Genomic DNA, 17058 nt, shown 5'->3' with positions numbered 1-17058 from the left:
AACCCTCGTAAAAGTGAGGGAACACTGTATATGTATATGTATACGTGTATGTATGACTGGTGTTCTGCTTACAAAATGTACCTGTTTTGACTTACAAATTCTACTTAAAAACAAACTTACAGACCCTATCTTGTTAATAGGTTGTCACTGCCTGTATACACAACCAATTTTGAAGGAACACTTTGCCTTGTTAATTCTATGAGTAATATTACCAGTAGCTCATTATGGAAGTCAAAAATATGATTGACATTTATGGGATAGTGGGGATAAAAAACTATCACAGGGATACAGCCATGGATTGCAGGAGGTATTTCTGCAGTAATTTAGAAAAACTGTCTTTCTTTTCTAAGCTGTAATGGAGAAGTAATTGCTGTCAATGGAAAAGAATAACAAAATCCAGAATTGCAGCTGGGGATTGGGAAAATAGTATATCCATTTCAAGAGGTAAATATGCCACCTATAACATTAAGACTGACAAAAAAACAAACACCGAACTGGATAAATAAAATAAAGACTTTCCATACATATGAAAAGAGGACAAATGGTTTGCAGGCTTTGTGCATGATAACATTTCATCCACTATTAGTGTCCTCTGAAGTAAAAGCAAAGCCTTTACATCATTCATGAAGGTTGTACTTGGAAAACTGGCCCATAGTTTAGCTAAATAAATAAAAAACAGACATTTGTATTTAACTTAATTGAACCTACAAGAACTCCAGTAAAAGTTATAAGGAAAACACTGTTTTTTTTACCAAATGTAAACTTATGTTACCTCTCTATAAATCAAAAATTAAAGATTTGCTGTAGGAAATTATTATGTGTGTGTGTAAGTAGTGAACATATTTTTTCTCAGGCATGTTTTGCAGGATGTTTCAGGGAATTTCCCCAGATTTAGGACTGGAAAGTGACAACTCTAGATACTTATCAGAAATATTTTATTGAAGTAATTCTGTTTGTACAGCTGAGAGTTTTTACAAGCCCCAATTGCACTGAAAGGAAAGTTCTTTTCCTATGTTGTGCGGGACGTGTGTATGTGTGTGTATATGTGTGTGTGTGTGTGTGTGTGTGTGTGTGTGTGTATATATATATACACATACATACATACACATATACATACATACATACACACACATATATATAAATTGTTTTCTGCAGATTTACAGCACTGGCTTTATAATGCAGCTACCCTTTTGTACAAACCTGTGTTTTAATCAAATCCACCCCCACCCCCCTTTTGCTCATTCTGTTAACTACTTTTCAAAAGGTGTCATGACAAAAATCACAATTTCTTACCTTGATTCAAAACTGTGGATCCCAAATTTTCCCACAGTCCTATATGTCTTCGGGAAATGACAATATGCCTTTTCAAATTCACAGAAATACAGATTATGACAAATGTCTGAAATTTCTTTCCCAAACAAGAACTGTCAAATGGTGGATTTCTCCGGGCTCCTTTGTAGCTTTATCTCGAAGTTTTGCAACTGTCTTTTCCAGCTAAATAAACTCCCACTCATTGACTTGAACAGCAGCCAGCCGCTCTAATTTAAAGCAACTGTCAACTTTGCTATAAAACTTGGAAGAGAGGTCCCTGCAGATTGCAAGAGGGCTAAGATGCTAGGTTTGCTTCCAGACTTAAATAATTCACCATTTGAGTGGCAATCTACCTAGAACTAATCCCCAGTCAGTTCCATAGACCCCGTCTCCTAGTAGACACACCATAATTGTACCATAATTCTAAGAGGCACAGTGTCCTCTAGGCAATAATGTGACATAATATTTGGGATATGTAAGAATCCAAGTTGCCTCCTTCTGTGAAAAGAAAACACTGAGGGGAGGAAACTGCTTCTCTTTCTGTCCAAAACCACATAATGTGGTGAGGTCTGAAAGTAGGCTTACCAGCTTCAAGGCTCTGGAACTGAAACAGAACAAGCAAATCGGCCACAAGGGCAAATTATTATCATATATACGCATGAGCCCCTGATGTCACAGTGGGTTAAACCACTGAGCTGATGAACTTGCTGACCGAAAGGTCAGTTGTTCAAATTCAGGGAGCGGGGTGAGCTCCCACTACTAAACCCAGTGCCTGCCAACCTACCAGTTCGAAAACATGCAGATGTGAGTAGATCAATAGGTACTGCTCTGGCAGGAAGGTAACAATGCTCAGTGCAGTCATGCCGGTCACATGACCTTGGAGGTGTCTACAGACAACAACAGCTCTTCTGCTTAGAAATGGAGCTGGTGGTGCCCATGCTCTGATTGGCTGAGGATGGACACAACTGGCGACTACAATTCTCAGAACCCTCTCTTGCAGTTTGTCTTATTTTTTTAAAATGTTATGGTTAAAACTTAAAATAATTCTAAAAAATCAGTAGATTTGTGAATTGTTTTGTAATGTGACAGGCCTGCAGTTGTAAATGGGGTCTAAAACCGAGATAAGTTTCAGGCAGACAGGCCTTAAAATGGCTGAAGATTGAGCCTTTAAAGTTTCCATTGTAGGCAATTGGCCGAATCTTTGCCGAATGAAAATGGTAAAACTCCTCCCCATTCAAGTGATAAACATCCTGATAAACAAAATGAAGGGTCAGCTGACAATGGACCCCAAAACGGCATGCCTTTGGACTGAATTGCACATTCAATTCTACTGCCTAGACCTTGGGAAGTTGCTGCCCTCTAGCCTCAAAAATATCACAGAGGCTTGAATGCAATTTCCTGCTTCTTGGCAGGGGGTTGGACTGGATAGCCCATGAGGTCTCTTCCAACTCTACTATTTTATGGTTCTATGATTCTATAGTTCTTCCTGTTAACTAGCCCAGCCTGGAGAATCAATCTCTAGTGCTAACTCTCACAAGGGATCAAAACTGCTGTCTGACCCTTTTCCTGTCAGCTTCCAGCATCCAACTCTCTCCTTCTGCCCCTCTCTCTTTCTGAAGCTACCCTCCTTCTTCTCAAGACTTGGCTCCTCCCAACTACTCTAGCCAATCCTAGGAGTTCCCAAACTCCTCCCTTTTCCAACCTTCCACACACTAGATGGCTGACTTCCTGGCATTCCCTCCCAAAATGGAGGCCTGCAATACTGTTATCAAGTATTACCAGGTAAGATTCACTACAGTATACATGGGGCTAACTATGTGCACAACATGAAAAAAGCTAGTATGGTCCCTCTGATCATGTTGGCTAGGGTATTGCTTCTTAAACTATGGGTCAGGATCCCAAATGGGGTCACCATGATTGTATGTTGGGGTTACCTCCTTTTCTATCCCGCAAACATGCACACATGTTTCATTGGCTTCATTTTCCTTTTGCATGCATGCACGCCTCTCTCTGCTTTCCCCTTTCTCTCTCTCTCTTTCTGCTTCTCTTTTTTTCCCATCACACTGCTCCCTTGTGCATCCTTGTTTATCTGCCTTTCTTTCTGTCTTTCTCTGCTGTCCTTCCTCTCTTTTGCATGTGCGTGTGTCTCTCTGCCTTCCTTTCTCTCTCTTTCTCTCTCATTCCCCCTTTCCTCCCTCCTTTATATCAGGGATCCTCAAACTTTTTAAGCCGAGGGCCGGTCCACAATCCTTCAGACTGTTGAGGGGGCGGATTATCATTTGAAAAAAAAAATACAAACAAATTCCGATACACACTGCACCTCTTATTTGTAGTGCAAAAACAACAGCAACAACAACAATGAAAGAACAATACAATATTTAAAAATAAAAACAATTTTAACCAACATACATTTATCAGGATTTCAATGGGAAGTGTGGTCCTGCTTCTGGCCAATGAGATAGTCAAGTTAATTAGGATTGTTGTTGTTGTTGTTGTTGTCGTCGTTGTGTGCCTTTCAGACTTTGGGCGAGCCTAAGTCTAAAATTTATTTATTTAATATTTATTTATTTACTACATTTGTATCACACCCTTCTCACCCCAAAGGGGACTCAGAGTGGCTTACAAATTATATGTACATACAATATATTATATTATTAGCATAGCACAATATTAGCATTAAATATTACTATATTGAACTATACCACTATACTGTACTATTATTAGTAATATTATATGTAATATAGAATATATAATTAATATTATTATATGGCATTATTATTAGTGTTATATTGTATTACATTATAATATTATTATCAATATTATATGTATATACAATATATTATATTATAAAACTGAGGGCGGGGGCCAGGTAAATGACCTCAGAGGGCCGCATCCGGCCCCCGGGCCTTAGTTTGGGGACCCCTGCTTTATATACTTGCGATTGCATAAACGTTTCTTGGTGGAAAAGGGGTCATGAGTAGAAAAAGCTGAAGAAGCTCTGGTCTAGCAGCTTCTAAAAGTTATAATTATCTTCCATAGGAAGTTTTTTTGTTTTTTATTATCTAAAATACCACACACACACACACACATACACAAACCACATTCCACTCCCATTTTTTATTATTACAGGAAAGTCTTCCTGCACTGCTGTTTGATACTTCTAGAGAACGAAGGACTAAATGGAATTTAAGTCCTTCAACCAGCATGGCGTCTGACCATACCGGCTGGGGGATTCTGAAAGCTTCAATTATTTCCTGTTCTATACAGTATTTTTTCCTTCTCACATCAAATATTCTCTTGTTTTCCCCAGAAAGAATTTGGCATCGAAGTGAGAAGTTTCCTGCAAAGTCAACTTTACAAAAGGTAGAATTATACTTATTAAACTTTCATCAAATTACCAGGGAATACATATGGCAGATCTGTACTTGCTGAGAAAATAACTAGTATATGAGCTCTACAGCAGCAGCAGAATGAACCCTCCATTGTACAAGACTCTCTCTGTCAGCTAAAATTGTGAATCTTGTTAAAGATTGGATTTTGCTTTCCTTATTCTTCACATACAGTTTCAAAAGCAGGTCAACATCTCCTAGTGTGAGTAAAATAATCAGAGGTTACATCTAGTAGAGAATCTGATCTCTTCACAAAAGAGGCTGAAGCAAAAGAGGGAGAGAACAGATTGATAGATGTTTGCAAACTGTGACTTCCTGTGGTGACAACATAAAATTGGAATAAGCCAGGAACCAGAATGCAATACAAATGTTATATCATAGCATTGGCTTTCAGAACAATTTCTACCACTTTTTAAATGCAAACTTCTTTCAGAAAAAAATGGTAAAACTTATCAGCCACTGTGTCATTATACCCTAACAACTACTACAACCAACTATATATTGTGCCCTGTTTTATGCCTGCAGAGCTATTGTTTTTCACTAAAGATAAAATAAGATCAATTGAATGCTATATTGGTGATGAAAATGACAGACTGCAGTTACCTACCTCACAGTTACCACAATGACTTCATGGAGAGGATGTCTCTTTCAAAAATGTCAGGAAGGTCATGCCCAGTCAGATGTCCAGAGGTCACATATAGAATCCAAAACATCATAAGTTGTATTCAAACTTCCCACTCCAGTCCATTTGGCCTCTGCTTTGTATATTGCCCTATATGATGAATTTGGATCAACTAGTTTTGCTAAATTCAGTTGATGACAGTACCGCTATAGAATTAGATACAATAGGAAAACATACTTCAAAAGTTGACTAGAAACTAGAATATGGATACCTTTTTCATTTCAATTCCTTTCTTTAATAATAATAATAATAATAATAATAATAATAATAATAATAACTTTATTTTTATACCCCGCCCCATCTCCCCGAAGGGACTCGGAGCGGCTTACATGGGGCCGTGCCTGACAACAATACAACAGCAGCAATAAAACAATAAAACAAATATCGAGAATAAAACAAATGTCACATCAATAAAACATCTTTGAAACCAAATGTTAACCTAGTGATTTAGTGCACAGCAAGGGTGGCTCTAGATCTGAGATTTTTCTCTGTGAAAAGCATTTATTTACATGGACTGTAGCCATTATTTGTGGAAAGGCGTGACTTTTGAGATATCATAACCTTTGGGAAAACCAGAATCTCCATAGCCTTATGAATAAAAATGGCATTCACAACCATTTGAAAATCATAATCTTTTGTAAAAGTATGATTTCCAAAGAAGAGTCAAAAACTTATTTGAGTAAAATCTTCTCTTCAGTGGTATATATCCACATGTACTTATGTAAGGCAATTTCGCTTTCAGTTGTTAGACTGATAACCTGGTTGTCTCTGATCTGTAAGGACAGAGATTATGCCAATGCACAAAATATAGCAGAGTTTCACAAGTGTTTCTTTTCAGTGCCCAAAAAAATCTACTATCCTATAAAATATTTTGTTTCTATATCATGCTCTCAAGAGATAAAAATATAGTAGACTTTGTTAAAAGTAACGATTTGGTTTACTCACAACCTTCATGTATTCAGCATACTTGACATAACTTGTCAATCCCGTTACACATAGGTTTGAAGTAGTTTTGCTGTACCGATAGCATAGGGCATATTTCTTGTAATCAACAGCAACATGAGTTTAACAATCCAAAGTCTAATACCATCTCTGTGGTCTATAAAATGGAGTCTGAGATCTTAGCAGTCGCAGATCTGATCATGTGGTTTGCAGTCCTTCCCACAACTTCAAGAAACATAAAGGGAAAGCTGCATACCAAACACATACACACACACATAATACAGTAAGCAAACAGAATCATATACAAACAAATTTCTAGTAGATGCTTGCAAAAGGTTGCTATTTCCAAGAATTATCTGCAGTTGACTGATTTTTTTTTCCAAAAATGCCTGTTATTCAAGGTAAAGGTAAAGGTAAAGGTTTCCCCTGATGATAAGTCCAGTCGTGTCCGACTCTGGGGATTGGTGTTCATCTCCATTTCTAAGCCGAAAAGTCAGCATTGTCTGTAGACACCTCCAAGGTCATGTGGCTGGCATGACTGCATGGAGCGCTGTTATCTTCCCGCCAGAGTAGACCTATTGATCTACTCACATTTTTGCTTGTTTTTGAACTGCTAGGTTGGCAGAAGCTGGAGCTAACAGCGGCCGCTCATTCCACTCCCCGGATTCGAACCTGTGACCTTTTGGTCTGCAAGTTCAGCAGCTCAGCGCTTTAACACACTGCGTCACTGGAGGCCCCCGTATTTACATTGATTCAGTGGCTCTACTCTAGTTGGAATTAGCAAAAATATTCAGTCCAAGGTAAACAAGACCATGGAGGACAGTGTAGTCAATGGCGGGCCCCCTTAAAAATTAGTCAATGTATTAAAAATGTTAATGACCATTTTCTACCTTGAAAACATAGAAGAAGTTCCAATATGATTATTGTATGCAACTAAAATGTATGTTGAATTATTATTTTGATTAAAAATAATAATCAAATAATTTTAGGGTAATTTATTTTTAAGAATATAATAAATCACTCTGAAAAATTAATTCTGATTTACGCATACTTTATACATGTTCAGATCTTTACTATTGTGATTGAAAAGAAGCTTATAATCCTAGCCTGGGATCATGACATGCAGCCAGCGCCAACTTTGTATCAAGCTGTTGCATTCATCGCAAAGAAAGCAAATATTTTTCATTGTGTCTAGGGTGCGAGAAAAAACTCTTGTCTGCCTGAGGCAAGTGTGAGTGTTGCAAATTGACCACCTTGATTGGCCTTTCAGCTTCACAATCTGGCTGCTTCCTGTCTCGAGGGATCCTTTGTTGGGAGGTATAATAATAATAATAATAATAATAATAATAATGATAATGATAATGATGCGGTTTTCTGGTTCAGATTTGTAGTAGCATTTCATAATTGTGCGGTTTTCTGGCATTGTATATTTCTGCCGCTTCTGTGACTGTTCATTTGGGTTTTGATGATTCCGTAGCCCACTTGTCGGTGGATGTCCAGAATCAGCAGCATCCACCATGGTCCTTTTTATCCTGGGCGACGACCGAGCCAGTATAAACTTCGTTTGGGTTTGATTCTCCATAATGCTAATGGGTTAGGTGCTCTTGGTTGTGCTCCTCAGCTGAGGCCTCTCTGGCTTGGTTGGACCTGCCGGTAGTTACACTACCGCCAGCACAGCCCTCAGTCATCATTGGAGCAGTTAAGCCCCCCTCACCACGTCAAGGTGGCACCTGTGGGGGTCAGAAGAAATGCAATTAAGGCCAAGATCAAAAAATCAGCTGATGACCCAAAATGCAGACTGTGCAAGGAAGCTGATGAAACCATTGATCATCTCCTCAGCTGCTGTAAGAAAATTGCACAGACAGACTAGAAACAGAGATACAACTATGTGGCCCAAATGATTCATTGGAACTTATGCAGCAAGTACCACCTTCCAGCAGCAAAGAACTGGTGGGATCACAAACCTTCAAAAGTATTGGAAAATGAACATGCAAAGATACTGTGGGACTTCCGAATCCAGACTGATAAAGTTCTGGAACACAACACACCAGACATCACAGTTGTGGAAAAGAAAAAGGTTTGGATCATTGATATTGCCATCCCAGGTGACAGTCGCATTGACGAAAAACAACAGGAAAAACTCAGCCGCTATCAGGACCTCAAGATTGAACTTCAAAGACTCTGGCAGAAACCAGTGCAGGTGGTCCCGGTGGTGATCGGCACACTGGGTGCCGTGCCAAAAGATCTCAGTCGGCATTTGGAAACAATAGACATTGACAAAACTATGATCTGCCAACTGCAAAAGGCCACCCTGCTGGGATCTGCGCGCATCATCCGAAAATACTTCACACAGTCCTACCGTGTTTCCCCGAAAATAAGACAGTGTCTTATATTAATTTTTGCTCCCAAAGATGTGCTAGGTCTTATTTTTAGGGGATGTCTTATTTTTCCATAAAGAAGAATTCACATTTATTGTTGAACAAAAAAATGAAAATTTATTATATACTGCACAATAGTTGTCATCACAAACCAGACAAACTGTGAATCCTTTCACTAATTTCTTGTTACTACCATTATTTCCATGTACAATACTCTATGGTACGTACATTTACTGATCCTGCATGCTCTGGTGTTCTGTTCAACAGGCATGCTTCCAAACAAAAACTTTACTAGGTCTTACTTTCAGGGGAGGCCTTATATTTAGCAATTCAGCAAAACCTCTACTAGGTCTTATTTTCTGAGGATGTCTTATTTTAGGGGAAACAGGGTAGACACTTGGGAAGTGTTCGACTTGTGATTTTGTGATACAAAATCCAGCATATCTATCTTGTTTGCTGTGTCATAATAAAATAATAATAATAATAATAATAATAATACTTTATTTATACCCCGCCACCATCTCCCCATGGGGATTCGGGGCGGCTCACATGGGGCAAGGCCCAACCAGCACAATTTACAAAAACAACAGCTTAAATACATTGCACAATATACAAAAAATAAAACACAGTAAGACAATAAAACAGGAGGTATAGCAATCTGTATTTATTATCTACTGTATATTTCCAGTAACATGTACAATATAACATTGTAATTCCCCCCTCTCTCTCTGTATGTATGTATGTGTGTGTGTGTGTGTGTGTGTGTGTGTGTGTATATATATATATATATATATATATATATATATACACACACACACACATACATACACACATTTATTTTACAATAATTTAAATTGCACTTTTTTCCACTTATGCATTTTAAATGTCATGTATTTCTTACAAAAATTAAATTAGTATTTTAATAATTAATTTTATTTAGCCAAATTAATACAAACGTACAAAAAGACAAAAAAAACAACACAAACAACAACAAAAAAGTTAAAAATAACTTCTAGAATAAGGAGATAGATATTACTACCAGTCCAGGTAGGAAATAATGCCCAGCTGCTCACTAGAGGGAAGGATATTTAGAGGCAAAGATGAAATATTTTGGCCACATCATTTTTTATTTTATTTTATTTTTCGTGTCAGGAGCAACCAGAGTTGCTTCTGGAGTGAGAGAATTGGCCGTCTGCAAGGACGTTGCTCAGGGGACGCCCGGATGTTTTGATCATGATGCTGGGGGAAATGGAAGGAAAAAGGAAGAGAGGCCGACCAAGGGCAAAATGGATGGATGGTATCCCTGAAGTGACTGGCTTGAACTTGAAGGAACTGGGGGCGGCGACGGCCAACCGGAAGCTCTGGCATGGGTTGGTCCATGAGGTCACAAAGAGTCGGAATGAATAAACAACAACATTACTACCATATTCTAAATATCAAAAAAACATTACTATGGATTTCTAGCATGAAAGCAGCCAAAAATAATGCCTGCAAACAATGCCTGTGTTGATGATCAGCCATGTAGCTTTTTTTATAGGCCTTTTATAGGCCTTTTTTTATAGGCCTTCGGTGGCCTATAAAAGCCTTGTGACTTGAAGGTTGGGTTGCTGACCTGAAGGCTGCCAGGTTCAAATCCCACCCAAGGAGAGCGCGGATGAGCTCCCTCTATCAGCTCCAGCTCCATGCGGGGACATGAGAGAAGCCTCCCACAAGGATGGTAAAACATCAAAACATCCGGGCGTCCCCTGGGCAACATCCTTGCAGACGGCCAATTCTCTCACTCCAGAAGCAACTCAGGTTGCTCCTGACACGAATATATATATATATATATATATATATATATATATATATATATATATACACATACACTAGCTGTGCCCGGCCACGCGTTGCTGTGGCTTAGTCTGGTGGTGTTGGTCAGTCTACATTAGGTTGTATTTATGCTGTGACCTCCACCCTTCTTTATACTCACATTAGTAGTAGTATTTGAAGTCTGTTACCTTCTTCAATTTTTGTGTTGATTGATAATTGCTTGAGATCCCTGTTGTCTTTGGTTTGTTGTTAATCGTGATGTCTGATTCTGCTGAGTGTGGTTTATATCTTATTGTGGTACAATAGTCTTTTTTTTGTTTTGCCTGTGTAGGTGTTTATTATTATTGTTGTTGTAGTGGTCATGAAGGCTGGATAAGTTAGATGCTACTGTATTATTTTTTGGAGGCCCAGTGTAGCACTGACTGGCCTGTCAGCCTCAGTGCCTGGCTGCTTCTTGCCTGTGATGGTGTTGATTCTTGTTGTTGTTGTTGTCATTGTTATTATTGTAATTGTTTTTTTGGAGGCCAAGTGTGAATGTAGGGATTGGGGAGGTGGATGAGCACTGAATGGCCTTGTAGACTCAGTGCATGGCTGATTCTTGCCTGTGTAGGTGTTTATTATTAGTGGGTGAGTGGATGGATAGATAGAGTGGGTGCTCTCCTTGTTTCCTTTATTCCTATGCTGTTCCCTTTCTCTGCTCCGATCCTGAGCTCGCTGATAAGAACACACTGGTCAGAAAGGAGGGTAAATATAACCGGATCAAGGGTCTTTCTCTCCCTTTTGCTCTTGGCCTTCCGGGCAGAGAGGGAGGGCTCTTGTCCTTGGCGTTCTTTCGCTTCCCTTCCCTCTCTCCTTCCTTCGCTCTATCCGTCCCAGCCTTTCCTGCCTGCGGAGCCATGGAACTGAGTCAGTGGGTTGTATGGCGGGGAAAGGGAGAAGGAAGAGGCCTTTAACTGAAATGGACTCCATGCCATGGGGTGCTGGAATTTGTAGTTTGCATCCAGTCTAACCCCTTTCTTTCTTTTTGTCATGGAGGAAGAACCCACCCAAACCTCTCAGACAGATGGCCATCCGGTTTAGTTGTGTTGTTATAGTCACAATGCGTTGTTGTGAGTTTTTTGGGTCCAGATTGTGGTTTTGTGGTGTGGTTGTGTTGTTACAACCAGGAGGGAAGGCTTTTGTGTTGTGTTGCCAAGTTTCGTATTTCTGGGGCGTTTAGTTGTGTTGTTATAGTCACGATGCGTTGTTGTGAGTTTTCTGGGTCCGGATTGTGGTTTTGTGGTGTGGTTGTGTTCTTACAACTGGGAGGGAAGGCTTTTGTGTTGTGTTGTCAAGTTTTGTATTTCTGGGGTGTTTAGTTGTGTGCCAAGTTTCGTATTTCTGGGGCATGTAGTTCTGGTGTTATAGTCACGATGCATTGTTGTGAGTTTTGTGGGTCTGGATTGTGTTTTGTGGTGTGATTGTGTTGTTACAACTGGGAGGCAAGGCTTTTGCGTTGTTTTGCCAAGTTTCGTATTTCTGGGGTGTTTAGTTGTATTGTTATAGTCACGATGCGTTGTTGTGAGTTTTCTGGGTCCGGATTGTGGTTTTGTGGTGTGGTTGTGCTGTTACAACCGGGAGGAAAGGCTTTTGCGTTGTGTTGTCACGTTTTGTATTTCTGGGGCATTTAGTTGTGTGCCAAGTTTCGTATTTCTGGGGCATTTAGTTGTGGTGTTATAGTCACGATGCATTGTTGTGAGTTTTGTGGGTCTGGATTGTGTTTTGTGGTGTGATTGTGTTGTTACAACCGGGAGGCAAGGCTTTTGCGTTGTTTTGCCAAGTTTCGTATTTCTGGGGCATTTAGTTGTGTGCCAAGTTTCGTATTTCTGGGCCGTTTAGTTGTGTTGTTATAGTCACGATGCTTTGTTATGAGTTTTGTGCATCCGGATTGTGGTTTTGTGGTGTGGTTGTGTTGTTATAACCAGGAGGCAAGGCTTTTGCGTTGTGTTGTCAAGTTTTGTATTTCTGGGGCGTTTAGTTGTGTTGTTATAGTCACGATGCGTTGTTGTGAGTTTTCTGGGTCCGGATTGTGGTTTTGTGGTGTGGTTGTGTTCTTACAACTGGGAGGGAAGGCTTTTGTGTTGTGTTGTCAAGTTTTGTATTTCTGGGGTGTTTAGTTGTGTGCCAAGTTTCGTATTTCTGGGGCATGTAGTTCTGGTGTTATAGTCACGATGCATTGTTGTGAGTTTTGTGGGTCTGGATTGTGTTTTGTGGTGTGATTGTGTTGTTACAACTGGGAGGCAAGGCTTTTGCGTTGTTTTGTCAAGTTTCGTATTTCTGGGGTGTTTAGTTGTATTGTTATAGTCACGATGCGTTGTTGTGAGTTTTCTGGGTCCGGATTGTGGTTTTGTGGTGTGGTTGTGCTGTTACAACCGGGAGGAAAGGCTTTTGCGTTGTGTTGTCACGTTTTGTATTTCTGGGGCATTTAGTTGTGTGCCAAGTTTCGTATTTCTGGGGCATTTAGTTGTGGTGTTATAGTCACGATGCATTGTGTGAGTTTTGTGGGTCTGGATTGTGTTTTGTGGTGTGATTGTGTTGTTACAACCGGGAGGCAAGGCTTTTGCGTTGTTTTGCCAAGTTTCGTATTTCTGGGGCATTTAGTTGTGTGCCAAGTTTCGTATTTCTGGGCCGTTTAGTTGTGTTGTTATAGTCACGATGCTTTGTTATGAGTTTTGTGCATCCGGATTGTGGTTTTGTGGTGTGGTTGTGTTGTTATAACCAGGAGGCAAGGCTTTTGCGTTGTGTTGTCAAGTTTTGTATTTCTGGGGCATTTAGTTGTGTTGTTATAGTCACGATGCATTGTTGTGAGTTTTGTGGGTCTGGATTGTGTTTTGTGGTGTGATTGTGTTGTTACAACCGAGAGGCAAGGCTTTTGCGTTGTTTTGCCAAGTTTCGTATTTCTGGGGCATTTAGTTGTGTGCCAAGTTTCGTATTTCTGGGCCGTTTAGTTGTGTTGTTATAGTCACGATGCTTTGTTGTGAGTTTTGTGCATCCGGATTGTGGTTTTGTGGTGTGGTTGTGTTGTTACAACCAGGAGGCAAGGCTTTTGCATTGTGTTGTCAAGTTTTGTATTTCTGGGGCATTTAGTTGTGTGCCAAGTTTCGTATTTCTGGGCCGTTTAGTTGTGTTGTTATAGTCACGATGCATTGTTGTGAGTTTTATGGTTCCGGATTGTGGTTTTGTGATGTGGTTGTGTTCTGACAACCAGGAGGGAAGGCTTTTGCATTGTGTCGCCAAGTTTTGTATTTCTGGGGTGTTTAGTTGTGTTGTTATAGTCACGATGCGTTGTTGTGAGTTTTGTGGGTCCAGTGTGGTTTTGTGGTGTGATTGTGTTGTTACAACTGGGAGGCAAGGCTTTTGCGTTGTGTTGCCCAGTTTTGTATTTCTAGGGCGTTTAGTTATGTTGTTATATTCATGATGTGTTGTTGTGAGTTTTCTGGGTCCGGATTGTGGTTTTGTGGTGTGGTTGTGTTGTTGTAACCGGGAGGCAAGGCTTTTGCATTGTGTTGCCAAGTTTCGTATTTCTGGGATGTTTAGTTTTGTTGTTATAGTCACTGCGCCCGCAACTTTATCATTTTATATATATATATATATATATATATATATATATATATATATATATATACATACACATCGGCCTAGGACAAAACTACACATCCCAGAAACACTAAACTTGGCAACACAACCCCTCATCCATGCCTCTATGTTCATACAACAAAAAGAAAAGAAAAATAAAGTCCTAATTAGAGGGAAAGGAATAATTGTTTTTTATCCAATTGCTGCCAGTTAGAACTCTGCCCACTTGGTCTCCTAGCAACCTACTCAGCCCAGGGGACAGGCACAGTTAGGCCTCACTTAGGCCTCTTCCACACTGCCTATAAAATACAGATTATCTGACTTTAACTGGATTATATGGCAGTGTAGACTCAAGGCCCTTCCACACAGCTATATAACCCATTTATAATCTTATATTATCTGCTTTGAACTGGATTATCTTGAGTCCACATTGCCAAATAATTCACTTCAGTGTGCATTTTATACAGCTGTGTAGAAGGGGCCTCATATAATCCAGTTCTAAGCAGATAATATAAAATTATAAATATACAGTAGAGTCTCACTTATCCAACATAAACAGGCCGGCAGAATGTTGGATAAGTTGGATAATAAGAAGGGATTCAGGAAAAGCTGATTAAACATCAAATTAGGTAATGATTATACAAATTAGGCACCAAACATCATGTTATACAACAAATTTGACAGAAAAAGTAGTTCAGTGCTCAATAATGCTATGTTGTAATTACTGTATTTACAAATTTAGCAATAAAATATCACAATGAATTTAAAACATTGACTACAAAAACATTGACTACTAAAAGGCAGACTGCGTTGGATAATCCAGAACACTGGATAAGCGAATGTTGGATAAGTGAGATTCTACTGTAATATGAAATAATTACTGTGGTAATCCAGTCCAACCCAATTCTGCCATGGAGGACACAATCCAAGCACGCCCAACAGATGGCCACCCAGCCTCTCAATAATAATACAGTAGAGTCTCACTTATCCAACACTCACTTATCCAACGTTCTGGATTATCCAACACATTTTTGTAGTCAATGTTTTCAATATATCATGATTTTTTGGTGCTACATTCATAAATACAGTAATTACTACATAGCATTAATGTGTAATGAACTACTTTTTCTGTCAAATTTGTTGTATAACATGATGTTTTGGTGCTTAATTTGTAAAATCATAACCTATTTTGATGTTTAATAGGCTTTTTCTTAATCTCTCTTTATTATCCAACATATTCACTTATCCAACATTCTGCCGGCCCGTTTATGTTGGATAAGTGAGACTCTACTGTAATAATAATAATAATAATAAGAAGAAGAAGAAGAAGAAGAAGAACATCATACAATCATAAGGTTAGGAGACGCCCCTAAGGATAACCCAGTTCAACTTCGTTACACCATGCAGGGCGACACAAACCAAGCACTCCTGACAAATGGCCATCCAAGATCTGCACAGTAATAATACAAATCGAATCATAGAATCAGACAGTTAGGCGAGACCCCTAAAGGCCATCCAGTCCAACCCAATTCTGCCATGCACAATCCAAGCACTCCCAACAGATGGCCAGCCAGCCTCTCAATACTAATGCTAATAATAATAATAATAATAATAATAATAATAATAATAATAACAACAACAACAACAACACCATCATTATACAATCCTAAGGTTTGGAGTGACCCCTAACGATCATCCAGCTCAACTTCCTTCTATCATGCAGGAGGACACAATCCAAGCACTCCTGACAGATGGCCATCCAGCCTCTGCATAATAATGATGATGATGATGATGATGATGATGATGATGATGATAATAATAGAAGCATAGAATCCAAGAGTTTGGAGAGACCCCTAAGGGTCATCCAGCCCAACCCTTTCTTCTATGCAGCAGGAAACCATCCAAGCATTCACAACACATGGACAACGTATAAATACTATACAATACTACACAGAGACATAGACCCCCCTCTACCCTCACCACTTTCACAGTACACAAACAACCAAATGCATACTAAACATAAAGACAACCATACAACAGACATTCAGTACTACCACTACCTCAACAAGTTCTCACCAACACCACCAGACAACGCCACATCAACGCGTGGCCGGACACAGCTAGTATATATATATATATATAAGCAATGGGAAAAACTGTATAAGAAGGCACAAGGCACAGCATGGAAAACCTCATTTTCTAATTTTAGAAACGTTTTTCTTTGTATGATTGCCCTCTAGTGGTATTTGTAAAAGGCACACTACTAATGTGAATTATCTGATTTGATAATATGGATTATATGGCAATGTAGAAAGGGCTTTATGGTGCATCTACAGCAGGGGTCCCCAAACTTTTAAAGCAGAGGGCCGGTCCACAATCTTTCAGACTGTGGAGGGGCCAAATTATCATTTGGAAAAAAAACTGAACAAATTCCTATGCACACTGCACATGTCTTATTTGTAGTGCAAAACAACAACAACAATGAAAGAATACTATATTTAAAAATGAAAACAACTGTAACCAACATAAACCTATCAGGATTTGAATGGGAAGTGTGGGCCTGCTTCTGGCCAATGAGATAGTCAAGTTAGGATTGTTGTTGTGTGCCTTCAAGTCATTTCAGACTTTGGGCAAGCCTAAGTCTAAAATTATTTATTTACTCATCTACTACATTTATTTATTACATTTATATTCCACCCTTCTCGCCCCGAAGGGGACTCAGAGTAGCTGTATGTACATAGAATATATTATATTATTAGCATTGCACAATATTAGCATTATATATTACTATATTCAACTATACTACTATAGTGTAATATTATATGTAATAACATAATTAATGTTATTATATGGTATTATTTGTATTATATTGTATAACATTATAATATTAATATCAGTATTATATGTAAATACAATATATTATATTATT

General features: G+C 39.1%; 2 protein-coding genes across 2 annotated transcripts in view; one reads left to right on the top strand and one right to left on the bottom strand.

Annotated features, from left to right (window-relative positions):
- The window catches only part of c1qtnf7 (C1q and TNF related 7), a 102886-nt gene extending 101358 nt beyond the window's left edge, over positions 1–1528 (bottom strand). Inside the window, exon 1 of the mRNA XM_008120921.3 lies at positions 1294–1528. The gene's annotated coding sequence lies outside the window, so the exon portion shown is untranslated. The remainder of the gene's footprint in view (positions 1–1293) is intronic.
- Positions 1–17058, top strand: part of LOC134299561 (uncharacterized) — an 89997-nt gene that overhangs the window by 54743 nt on the left and 18196 nt on the right. The gene's annotated exons all lie outside the window — the stretch shown is intronic.

Source organism: Anolis carolinensis, chromosome 5, assembly GCF_035594765.1.
Source record: "Anolis carolinensis isolate JA03-04 chromosome 5, rAnoCar3.1.pri, whole genome shotgun sequence".
In the NCBI taxonomy this organism is placed as follows: Eukaryota; Metazoa; Chordata; class Lepidosauria; order Squamata; family Dactyloidae; genus Anolis; species Anolis carolinensis.
This window is presented reverse-complemented; position numbering and strand designations above follow the sequence as displayed.